Here is a 13,089-nt window from a genome sequence, read left to right on the forward strand (position 1 = left end):
GTCTAGAGTTTGCAAAGTTTCTGCTTCAAATGTTTTGTATTGTGCTTTTCAAGCAATTACAGACTGATAGTGTCAGTATTCAAGAGAGTTAAAACAGTGTCAACATTGCAAGTTCCAGTTTCATTTGCAATGGTGGACAGATAATCTTGAATGGGAATAGTATACTGAATGATTAATTTAATTAATGAGCATAAGAAGAATCAGCAAAATGCAGCTGTAACTTATCAAATGCAAGACCACCATATATAGTGGGTTACGTTGTAATGAAACATCGTTGTTCCTTGGCTGAGACTAAACTGATGTTGTTTACCTTTCCTGATGCTTATCATTCAAGTGGGAGAAAATAATATCCTGACCACAGAGACATTTGAAGCTCTATTCCAGTTCAAATATTTGGTCCCTGGATGACCATCTTCTCATATCTGCATGGCACAATGCCTCATGGACAATAAGCAAAGAAACTGTTAGGAAGAGTCTGTAGTAGTGTCTAAACAAAAGTCGTACTGCTGTTTCTATTCTTAATACATAGGAGCAACAAGAAGTGGGCAGTTTTATTATCTACTTTCCATGGTAAAGTTGTTTGCCGCTGAACTGATTTCTGTTTCATTGACAAATAATCTGTTTCTGTACTAGTTGCTACATTAAACACAAAGGCATTTGAACAGTACTGGCTTCATTACTGGACCTTGTGGCACCCAGTGACCATGACTGTCTTATTTCTTTATTTGTTTTTTATTTATTTATTTATTTACTTATTATCTGTTAATCAGGTGGGTGGTCTGGTCCTTGGACCCTTTTCAGCCATGACCCAGGTACAGAAGGCACAAAAGTACAAGTAAAAGATGCAACTACACTATTTTAAAGATAACACAATTGCACAAAATGTGGTTATATAACTTTTGCACAGTTTATATTCTCTGAATTCAGACAATTTAAAACCATTTAAATTGCCAAGGATTCATGTAAATATAGTGATGCCTGTTCAGAAAAGTTGCTACTAATGAGAAAATAGAGTCAGAAGATGAAACAGAAATATGAACTGATAAATGAAGACAGATTAGAAACGTATGAAAGAAGTTAAAGTACAGAAGGAGCTAGTGATTAGTTGAGTGGGTACAGTCATTACTTGATTGGAGCAGACTACTACTACAACAGGAAGGCGAAATATAAGTTAATTTATATATTTCCAATACACTGTCTGAAGTCCCTCTGTTATGTGATAAGAATTTTCAGGAGTTATGGCTTATGTGTAAATACAGGAAAAAGATGACAGAGTATAACTGGGAGGTAGAGATGAGCCTTTGTCTGTAAAGCAGGTGCATGTATTTGTGTTTTTTAGGTGAACTGTTAGCTCCATCCAAATTATAAGTACATGGTAAGTTACCATAAGATACCATTGTTCCACTGCATAAACTCTCATGGAATCAGGCTGTGATAGTTATCTAAAAATGTGTCCATTTTTAAGAAATTGATGTATTTTAGCTTTTATCAGAATTCCTGCATTGTATACAATGTGAGCTAAGCCACTCTAAAGAGAAACACTGATAAAAGTGGCAACGTTCAGTTCTGTTTGTCTCCCTTCTCTTTTATTTTGTTTTCAAATAATCAAATATTTCATGGTGTCAGATGTACTCAGAAGCAAGTTGTCTAATTTTTATTTGAGAAATGATGCAAATATACGTATCACGAAACTCGTCTTTCTAATCTTAATTGGTCATGGTATCTTAACTAAAACTGTGGATCATAAAAGTCAGTTTATTTCTAGTTGCAACTTATTTATTTGACAAACCAAAAGATATCAGTGTTGTAATATGAATGTCAAAGGAAATCAAAATTAATAACCAAATACTCCTTTGAGGAATCACTGGACCTAGGACTTATTTAGCACTTTCATCTTGTTTTGTTAAACCTGCGGTGGTGGTGCTGCAGTAGCGTCGCCTCACAGTAAGACGCTATCCGGTTCGATTCTCAGCTAGAGCATCTTCTGCGTGGAGACGTGTGAATGGGCGTACCTTCGTTGAAGGTTGTGCGTCAGGCCTGACAAGCCGGTGTGTAAAAATCAACTGCCAATCATAAGCGGGCCAGAGTTCCGCTGTGGCGACTCCTAACCGGGAAAAGCCAAAAGACACAAACAAACAATCTTGTTTTGTTAAAACTGCTTTGGCTGAAGAAATCTTGATAATAAGAGACAAAAAAGCTGAATAAGTCATGGCAAGAAAGGTTCCCTGAAGCAATATTTGGTAGTTTATTTTAACTATGTATTATTTACTTACTACTATTACTATTTAAATGTTTCTTCATGCTACAGGGGAAGTGGAGGTATGGGTAGGGTGGGACAAGGAGGTAGTTACCCTGGATGCAAAGTGATAAGGGGAGTGACCGGCAGAAGCAGATCTGGCTTCATGACATTACTAGCATTGGAAATGCAGTATTGCATTTACATCCAGAACTGAAGCACTTTAATGCCACATATGTGGCAGGCATAAACTGTAGCAGCTGTTTTTTACAAGTCCAAAAGTTTATTTTGCTTTAGATAGGAGGATGACCGAGGCACCCAGGCACCAGAGTAGCTACAACTGAGAGAGGAAGAAAGCATTACTATTCATTTGTGTGTGAATATGGAGAGAAAGAGCGAGAGTACTGCAAAGACAGAAGTAACAGTGCCATCTGTGCAAAGAATTTGCCATATATATCTACCATGTTTTTAAGAAGGGCACAAAGTTGCAAGGAGTCTATTGAAATGTACTGTTGAATTAAAAATAATGTAGACAAGACCATGAATTAGGCGAGTTAAATGATGGATTAGTATTAAACCATTATTGTATGTGGTATCAGAGGTGATTAGATGAGAGAAAAACTGTTGACTGTTAACATTAAGTGATGTGATCAATATAAACAGTGAATTAATTTAATTTTACTATGTCACAGATAAAAAAGTTCATAGAAGAACTTGAGAAATCTAGAGCTGACTATAACAAAACATTAGATGAGTAAAAATTGAAGAAGTATGTAAAAGAATGAGAACTGTACCATTGGTTGGTTTTACAGGTGTCGACATCAACATAATAAAATGAAATATCGTGCAATTAATCAAGTATATAGACATTATGGAAATGGACTCCCTCTTAATAACCAATTTATCACTCAAGGGAATCTCATGCAATGGAACAAAGCAATGAAAATGGATTTTCTATGGGCACAGTTTGTGCTGATAAAGTACATAGAATAATCAGTTTATAAGAAAACAGCACACATAATATACAGCAAGAGAACTAGTCAGAAATCTTGGCAGAGCTGTACAAATTAGTAATCGAAGAGTGGGATTTAGTCTAGACACTGGCACATAATGTAATGTCTACCTGAATGCCTGAAGGACTGAATCTGAAAGTAAAATGATGCCAACAGTCTGCACATTACTCATTTTTTTCTTGTTAATTATGTAAAACCATTGATCTGCAATTATGTTAGGATGATGGCAGGAGCGGCCCAAGATCAACTGGTGCCCTAGGCAAAATGGCTCCATAGCGCCCCTTACCACACCACCCGGTGCCCCAATCCTAGGATATCTACACCAGATAAATACTGGAAAAGCTCCCCAGCTAGAACGGTGTCCTAGGCGGCCGCCTAGTTGGCCTATGCCTAAGGCCGGCTATGGATGATGGGGATACCTAATTGAACTTGATCTCAGAACCAAAATGCACTACATTTGGGAAGTACATGTTTCTGTTTTTTTGCACTTAAATCCTAATGTCAATTTAAATACACTTCTGTATTCTTTGTGGTGTGGTGGATTTGATCCTGATGTGAGAAAGGTTGCTGCTATTGTTTTGGGTGAAATTTGCTACTGGTTGCAAGGGCAGTATGTTTTTGGTTTGGTCTGTTTGCTCTTGTTTGTTGTCTAAACTCATTGTGTCTGTAAATATTGCAACTCCTGTTTGGTTTGCTGTTTAAGCTGTTTGTCTACATACATCATCACACTACTCTGATGGGTTGTGACTACACAGTAAAGCCTGAGAATACCTAATCAGACTTGACATCAGAACTAAACCCCAGTATCTAAGTGTAACTTTCTGTTTGTGCACTTAAATTACAATGTGCTAATGCTGATTATAGATTCTCTACCCTCCTTTTTGTTATGGTTGATTTCTGTGTTTAGATCTGGTTTAGCACTTTATCTTTTGTTGATAGAAGGGGGTGCTATTGTTTTTCTGGGAAAAATTTGTTACTGGTTTCAAGAGTGTGATGCGCTGCAACAACACAGGGATAAACCAATAAAAATTAAAACCAATTCAGAGTGTTTGACCAGCAAATAGCAAACAAATAGCTTCAACAGTACATTTGAAACAGAAATTGTCTTCTGAATAGACTCACTGTAATCCAAGACTGAATCTTAAATCAAGTCCAATGAAGTAGCCACAAAAAGACAACAGCTCTTGTTACATTCCCATGCAAACAGATTGTAATAAACAATAAAAGGAAATCCACCAATGAATGATCCAAAGTCCATTAAAACAAAAATTTATTATTAACACCACCAAAAAATAAAATAAAGTAAAACATGAGAGCAGGTTTAGTGTTTTTGTCCTAACTAAACATTTAGACTTCTTCAGAACCTCTGAATTTATGTTTCAAATGTACTGTTGAAACAATTTGTTTGCTATTTGCTGCTCAAACACTGTGAATTGTTTTTAGTTTTTATTGGTTTATTTTTGTATTCATAGAGGTTGTCCTTTTGGAATTACACAGGGATGCCAGAGGGTACCAAACTGGATTTGACCTCAGAACGAAACTACACTACATCTGGAAAGTACAAGTGTTTGTTTTTCCACTTAAATTAGTGTGCACTAGTGCTGATTTTAAATAATGTCCCACATTTATGTTACTGACCTGGATTTCTGTATTTACAAGTGAAAAAACAGGGATGCTATTATTGGTCTGGACAAAATTTGCTACTGGCTGCAAAGGCAGTCTGTTTTTTGATTGGTCAGTGTGCTCTGGTTTGCTGTTTAAACTCTGTATCTGTGGACATTGTCACTTTACTCTCTTGGGCTGTGACTACACAAAGAGGCTTGTGCTAATCTAATCAGACTTGACCTCAGAACCAAATCCAACTACATCTGGAAAGTGCTGCATATTGTACATCAGGGTTCCCTTCTTTTGAGAACTATCTCTGACAGTTGCAAGTACTATTTAGTTATGTAAAAAATTGTGAAGTGGTATCACCTCTGATACTTACACACTAAGAGGACAGCAGTATACAATAGTGAGAGCTGCAGATGAAAGAGCAAAGTGCTGTGCATCTAAGAACACTTGTAGAGATCCATATCACTTAGAGTTGAGTTCGCTGTTCCTACAGACATGTTATTTATTATCTCTCCCACTAGCATTCTGTGCCTAAATCTACTTGTGATCTTTAAATTTCTACTAAAACTGCAGTTGTGGCATCTGAGTCAGTTTATAGTTCACTAGCTTCAAAAAAAACATTACTTGTAGTTGCCTTTAGTATGTTTTGCACTTGTCATTTGTTGTCTGCTTTAGGTATTATGAGCCTGAGTCCCATTATAGCTGTACTATTGTCACCACAGTGAAGGCTTAATGCAAATTATTTGGCTCAAGTACTCCTACAACAAATTACACAGTGTACTAAGCTATTGTGGCTCCAATCCAAGTTGGTAGCCACTGCTTAACATATCACTAGTTGTTGCTATAGTTTTTACTGACCTTTGTACCTTTCAGTTATTGATACTGTACTTCCGAAGGCCATGTCTGTATTCCTAAAAGCCATCTCACTTCCAGACCCTTAAGCCAGGACAATGCCCTTGAACTTCTCCATATCCTTTTCATGGTAAGTAGTACTCCATACCATATCCTACTCAATTACCATATACCCTCAGTGTGGCATATCTAAACAAACTGACATCCCTCCCATTTAAGCCTAACACTATTCTCTTAGGAGGTGTCAATCATCCCTCCATTAACTCAGAAACCTGCATCACCTCAAATAAATGTGAACAAAGATTCCTGGACTTCATTAATGCTAACTCCCTAGACTAACTGGTTCACATCCCAACTAGGGGAACAAAAATATTGGAACTAGTTCTCACCAATATTTCCACCCTATGCTTATAGTTGCCACTTCATTGATCAAATGTGTCTACAGTTCAGTAACACTCACTGTAAGGGTAAAACCTGACCTACACCGAAACTCATCTACATTTAGAGGTTACTCTAGGGCAACCCTAATCAAGCTAGATAATGGTCTGATGAAGTCTAAGCACCACCCCCACCTCAGTGACTCTATCTTGCATGCTACCAAATGTGTGGATAATTTCTATGCCCACTTTAAAACATACATTGAGGCATCTGTCCCCATAAGTTATAAATACAACATCAAATGCAGGAATAAACTCCTATGGTAGAACCTTAGTATAAACAAACTATATAGCACAAGGAAAAAGCTCATAACCCATAAAAATAAACTTAATACTCAATTGTCTATAGATGAATTCAAAAAGATCAATAAAGTACACTGAAATAAAATCAAGTCTTCCAAATGAAACTATGAATTAAGAATTGCTACTTCTGCTAATGACAATAACAAAGTCTTATTGAGTTATGTCAGAAACCTTAGAGGCAATGTCCAACAATGCTCAGAGTTAATAGAGAACAACAAAACTTACAGAGTCTGTAGAGGAGCTGCCATTAACTCCTCATCTGATTTCATGATTCTTCAGGAGGGACTGGGAATGATATGCAACAATAAGCAGTGTGTGGAGCATGGCAAAAAAACTAAATGTCAGGAAATACAGCATTGTGTCCTTTGGCAAAACTGGACCCCCATTTACCTACCATATAAGGTGACATCCCTTTGAAAGTTGATGCAACCAGTCAGCATTTTCACTGCCGGTGAATTACCTTTTATCACCAAATATCTACTGTCGTTAGGAAATCTTTTTAATTAGCCAGACTAACCACCAAAGGTATTTCTTCCATATCTAAGGATGTTATAATCACTCTCTACTCCTCCCATCATCAGAACCATAATAAAGTGTGATGGGCTCTTTGGTATGTACTTGTCTAAGCATACGAGTAAACTTGAGAGACTGTAGCATTTCTGCACTAAGATAACCAAGGGTTTGTCTTCCTTGAGCTACCCAGACCACCTTAAAGGGTTTTTTTTCCTTTCTTTTTCCAAACAGCTCTTGAAAGATGACCTCTAGCCTACAAAGCCTTAAAGAATGCAAGAAGTCCTATGTGACATCTTGCATATCTATAAAACTACTAATACATAAAAAACCTTTCTCAATCGAGTTTAACGTCCACTGAAATGAGGTATTCCTCTTTTATGGAATAGACTTTCTTTGGATGTAAAGCAAAGTAACTCCCTAACCTTCTTAAAGAAAATATGGATGGGCAATCATAAATACACCCCAGGTCTGGCCCCCAAGCTGTCATCGAAAGGGTCAAAACTAGGTAATAAGTAGTCATGTCAATGGTTATCTGCAATTTTATATTGTGACTAGGCTACTAATGGTCCTCTGGATCAACAGCCAAGAATTATCCTATGAACCTATGAACCTGTAAGAATGTGTTGACATGTAAATATGAGTAAAACTGCAAGCCCCAGGCCCAGATAGTTTGACCTCGGAATTCTACAAATCTTTTAGTGAGATTTTGAGCAGTGTATTGTCACAGACTTTTAATTATATCACTCTAAATAGAATTAATGATCCTCATTTTAATGCCTCAAGGACAGTTCTGATATTAAAAGAGAAAGGTGATTCCAAAAATCCTGATAATTACAGGCCTATATCACTTTTGAATATGGACATGAAAATCATGACATCCATTCTGGCGAGTAGGCTGAAAAAGGTAATAAACCCAATAATATCAGAGGAACAGGCGGGTTTATGGATGGAGGCAGACCCACTAAATATACCTTTACGCGGGGTTTATGGATGGGGAGGCAGTCACCAAAATAAATACCTACCATACCTTAATCTCTAAAACCTGAATTTGTATGCCCTAATTATTGATGCTCAGAAAGCATTTGATATGGTTAATTTGGATTATTTATTTGATACATTACCTTATTTTAATATACCGCAGGAGTTTATCTCAATGTTAAGGATACTATATAGAAATGCATACACAAATTATTTGATACATTACCTTATTTTAATATACCGCAGGAGTTTATCTCAATGTTAAGGATACTATATAGAAATGCATACACAAATTTATTTATAAATCAAATAGGATAAAAATCATAAATGGTACCCGACGAGGCTGCCCATTATCTCCCATCTTATTTAATCTTTACTTGGAGCCTTTATTATTACACCTTAAGCAAAATGTTTTTTATAATTCTCCTGTACTGTTTGGAATAAAGGTTAGGATGGCTGCCTATGCAGATGATTTAAACATATATTGTACCACACTTGTTTAAAATATTAGCTGCAATAGAAATCTTTGAGAGAATTTCCAATTACAAGCTAAATTTTAAAAATCTAAAATATTCCCATTAAAGACACCCACACCTTTTCAATAATAGGACAAGTATTGACGGAAGAAAAGATAAAATATCTGGGAATTGTCTTCTCCACTGAGAATAGAGATCGTTTTATTAACAATGTAAAGTCAACTACAGATGAAATAACATTGGATCTTGAAAGATGGAGTAGATTGAAGTTACCGATGATGGCAAGACCAGCTATCATAAGAATGAATGTTCTTCCTAGAATGTTATATATTTTAGAGCTGCACAACTCAGAATTACCAAAACATTCTTCAAACAGCTTCATATAAGATTGGGAAGATTTCTTTGGGAACCTAGGAAGAATTTCATATGAAAATTGATGGCTCCAAAATAAGATATTTAGTGATTCAGGCTAATAGGAAGTGATAATAGAAAATGGACACCCAAATGGGTGCTCTTAAATATAAATGAAGAAATAATTGGACAATGAGTAAATATAAGCTAATGGAGCACATCAAAAGTTATGTAAAATTTACTAAAATATATGATGGTTTTCCAAGAACCCAAATTTAACAATTGGTGGTCAATTGATTGATCTAAAGAAATTCCCTTTAATCATGGAGTTAACTGTACTTTTATTATATCCTTTCTAGAGTACAGTAGGATAGGATTTTAATTATAGTAAGACAGCTAAAAGACTTGGTTATAAACTATTTTAACAACTTTGAAATGAAGGCATTTAAATTAACATTAAAGTCCTATGAATATTTGCCTACTAATGAAATTATATATCATCTTAGCGCATAAACTGTTAATTAGTGATCACAAGAAAAATATCAACACATAAAAATCTGAATATAGTCTAAATCAACCTTAGATTAGATGAAAATGTACAGAAAAGACAGATTGTTGGCTTGGATTTGTTAATGTTATATATATGTGAAATTAACCAATGGAAGCATTTTGTATATAGTGTATATAAAAATATGAGTAAAACTGCAAGCTTTTATTTCTTGCAGTTGATATAGCAGGAGTACATTCAGTTTTGGATCATCTGGCATGTCAAAGTCTTGGAATGTGAAAAGACTTTAAAATGCAAATTGTGAAAAATGAGTGCATCTGACCCAGTTCTTTTTATAAAAAATGTTATTCACAAAACTAAATTAAAGCCTTGTTTTGTCAAAGTAATAATGACATCTGTGGTCTAAAACAAAAGCAAGATACATTACCTTAGACTCAAATGCTGAACACAACTAAAAGGAAACACACAGTCTCTGTAGGGTTGCCACCTTTTCAAATGGCCAAAGTGGGACATTTTTGGTACAAACATCAGATTTTACAGGCCGACACATACCCACGGTCAGTACGAAGGATAGAACTTAATTTTTTGCCTAAATAAAAGCTTATTCTTGTAGCATTTTAATTGCTTATTCTGTTTCCTATAACATTTAGGTATTTTAGATACAGAATAACTGTTTTATGCAACTATTACATAAAATATAGGAAATAATTTTGTCATAAAATCTCAGGACATTTGCCATTTTTACAATTTTTGTCAGGACACAACTGCCCAAAGAGGGACTGTCCCTCGCAAAGTGGGACTGTCCCTCGCAAAGTGGGACAGGTGGTAACCCTAAGTCTCTGGTTACATTCTCCCTTCAGAGAAAAGGATTCCAAGTGTCTCCAATGGAAAACAGCCTTCTGGAAAACAGTCCTTAGAAAAGTATCTTCTAATGAGCCATTTCTCTGGGCCTCCATGTCTTTTCAAACACTTCTTCTGGGCCTTCTTTGACTTCTGAATTGGGCTATGTGACACTTTACTTTTATATACATTTCACTTACACATATAGCTAGTTGTCAGCCATGCAGTGAATTCCTTTAAAGGGGTAGCTGCTAAATACAAATAATATAAGTAACAGAAAGGAGCATTAATACAGATCTATCAGAAAAACACTGATTTAGGTACTTCACTGGTTGAAACCACAATACTTGATTACAGGTGTCCCTCGGTTTGAAATCATTAGTTTTACATCTTGTGATGTTCTGTATGTCCTGAACAGTCCATCTGCACTGTGTTGATAGGAACCAGGCCTATGTTTTACCTTAAAATTTAAGGGATTTAATGGCAAGGCCCATCTGTATAGCTTTAAACTGCTCTCCTTTTTTTGATGGGGCCACTGTAATAGAGGATGGTCAATAAGGAGGGTGAAATGTTTACCTTGCAGGTTGTAACTTAAGAACCCAAATGGCCACTTAATAACCAAGTACTCAGATCTTATAGCCAAATAATTGGCCTCTGCCTTTGTTACCTTTTTACTTCAGTAACAAATGTGATGTTCCTCTGCAACCAGTCTCTGGGACCAGGGGACCCTGCAGGATTTTTTGTATGGAGGTGCAATTCAGAGCCATCCACCCAGTGCCGCCCCCCCCCCCCACATGCAGCCATTTCAGTGTCCCATTACATGGCTGTTTCTCCTCAGTTGCCATAAACACAGTTCAAAAACTCTCAGTGTGCATACTGTTTTATGCTTTACTTCCACAATGATTATAGATATTTGGATTTGGTTTTCAACTTTTATTTCAAATTTTATAGCACAAACACTGATAGCCATTTGCTAAACCTAAACAAAGCAATAGTCTTACAATGAAAACAGACTTAGCATTAAAACTTCTCTACCTTTGAAACTCACATTCACTGAAACAGCATTGAAAACCACACTCAATTGTATTAATTATAATATATAATAATTGAATTGTATCTCTTGTATAATACAGCACCAATTGTTAGAGTGTGTTTTAAATTTATAGTTTTGAACATTTTTCTAGTAAGCAATGAAACAAAACATATGAACCAATAATGACAAACTGCCCAGTTCAGAACATTTCAACCATAAAAAGCCACCCAAACTTCTGTCATTACAATCCACCAATATCAGTTAATATTCACAGTCTCTGCAGAAGTAAAAGTCATCTGATAATTCCACATTAAAGACATCTGAAACTAATGAAGAGGTTGTTGCTAGAAAACAACTTTATATTTCAATGTTTCATCTACAAATTCAGTGCCTGCTGCCCTCAAAGAATAAATTGCCTATGTTACGTTAAAAAAATGGTAAGTTGGTATATTGCAATAGGGAACAGGTAGCAAGCTGAAAAACAGGTTCGTAGTTACTAGGTATCTCATCCAAAGGAGGATATACTCAGGACTGCAGCAACCCACCCCCTTAAAATGCTGTAGGAGCAGAACCTACAGCCCTCTACATCAAGAAACAAGTACCTGCTGTGCTACTAACACTGCTTTAAAATTCTATACCACAATAGTGATATTTGCTAAACAAAACAATTGCACATTTCAAGCAATCGTAGCATGAGCAGCAGTAAACTTCTCTTCCTTTAAAGCTCACAATTCCTTGAAAATGCACTTGAAAATAAATTCCAACTCCTAACTCTAAATAGGGCATTTCACTCTCTCTCTCTCATACTCACACACACACACACACACACACACACACACACACACACACACACACACACACACACACACACACACACACACACACACACACACACACACCTCAACCTCTTAGTGCAAGAAATCTGGACAAAGCCTAAAATAAATAGGGACAGATTATACATATTGCTCTCATGAACTTAAACAAATGTTCGAATAACAGGAAGGTAAAGCAAGGCTAGGTACCAAGAACTATTCAATGAATCCAAATAAAATCAAAGATGAAGTTTTTGTGCAGTGTGGTTCAGCACTTTGCTTTTTATTTGCATTTATAGAATAACAGGAAAGCCATTAAGAGACGAGAGAAACAGCAAAGCAGCACCCCCCCTCACCTTCCTGGTGATTACTAGTGAGGTGTGGACGTTTACCAAAGTTTGTTCTTCATTTCACATTATGGTAGAGGACTTGTAAAAATGGCTCAAAGTTATTTTATCATCACTTTCCGAATGATCAACTTTGTTCATACAAATGTTACCAAAAGATTAATTACCGTCGACTGATGGCTGTGTTTGCTCACCATTTGTAACTGGACACATTTATGAGGGATAACAGTAATATAAATATTCAAGGCAAAAGTAATATAAAATGATATTGTTATACCCAAAATGTCAGTTTCAGGTATCTCTATTTTCTGAACCACTAGGGAGCCATTTGAGTTGAATAGAGAATTAAGGATGCCATTTGGATAAGAAAAGACACAGGAGAGAGATGAGAGGATATGAAGGGTGGTGAAATGAAAATATTCTTCAGAACTTAAGGGATAAAGAAAAAGGTGGACTAGGTAAAGAGGGCAGGAGAGAGAGACTTGGAATTAGAAAAATGTGCTTGATAAAATTCAGGTTCTTCGACTGTATCACAATTTGCCCCCCTCTTGTCAAAGAATAAATAATACTTGTACCTCCCTTAGGTAATATACCTCTGTGCTTGCCATATAAGTAAAGCATATGATAACTGCATAAAATCAGTCTATTAAACATACAGACTTGAAATAATACAAATTTGGCTAAATACATGATTGTATCTGCTAATATGCAAATTAATTCAGTATTATCCATCTGCATTTAGCCTGATCCCACATAAAACTAGTACAGAATATTAA

The sequence above is a fragment of the Protopterus annectens genome, chromosome 5.part0, assembly GCF_019279795.1.
Source record: "Protopterus annectens isolate FY-2018-M chromosome 5.part0, PAN1.0, whole genome shotgun sequence".
Taxonomy (NCBI): domain Eukaryota; kingdom Metazoa; phylum Chordata; order Ceratodontiformes; family Protopteridae; genus Protopterus; species Protopterus annectens.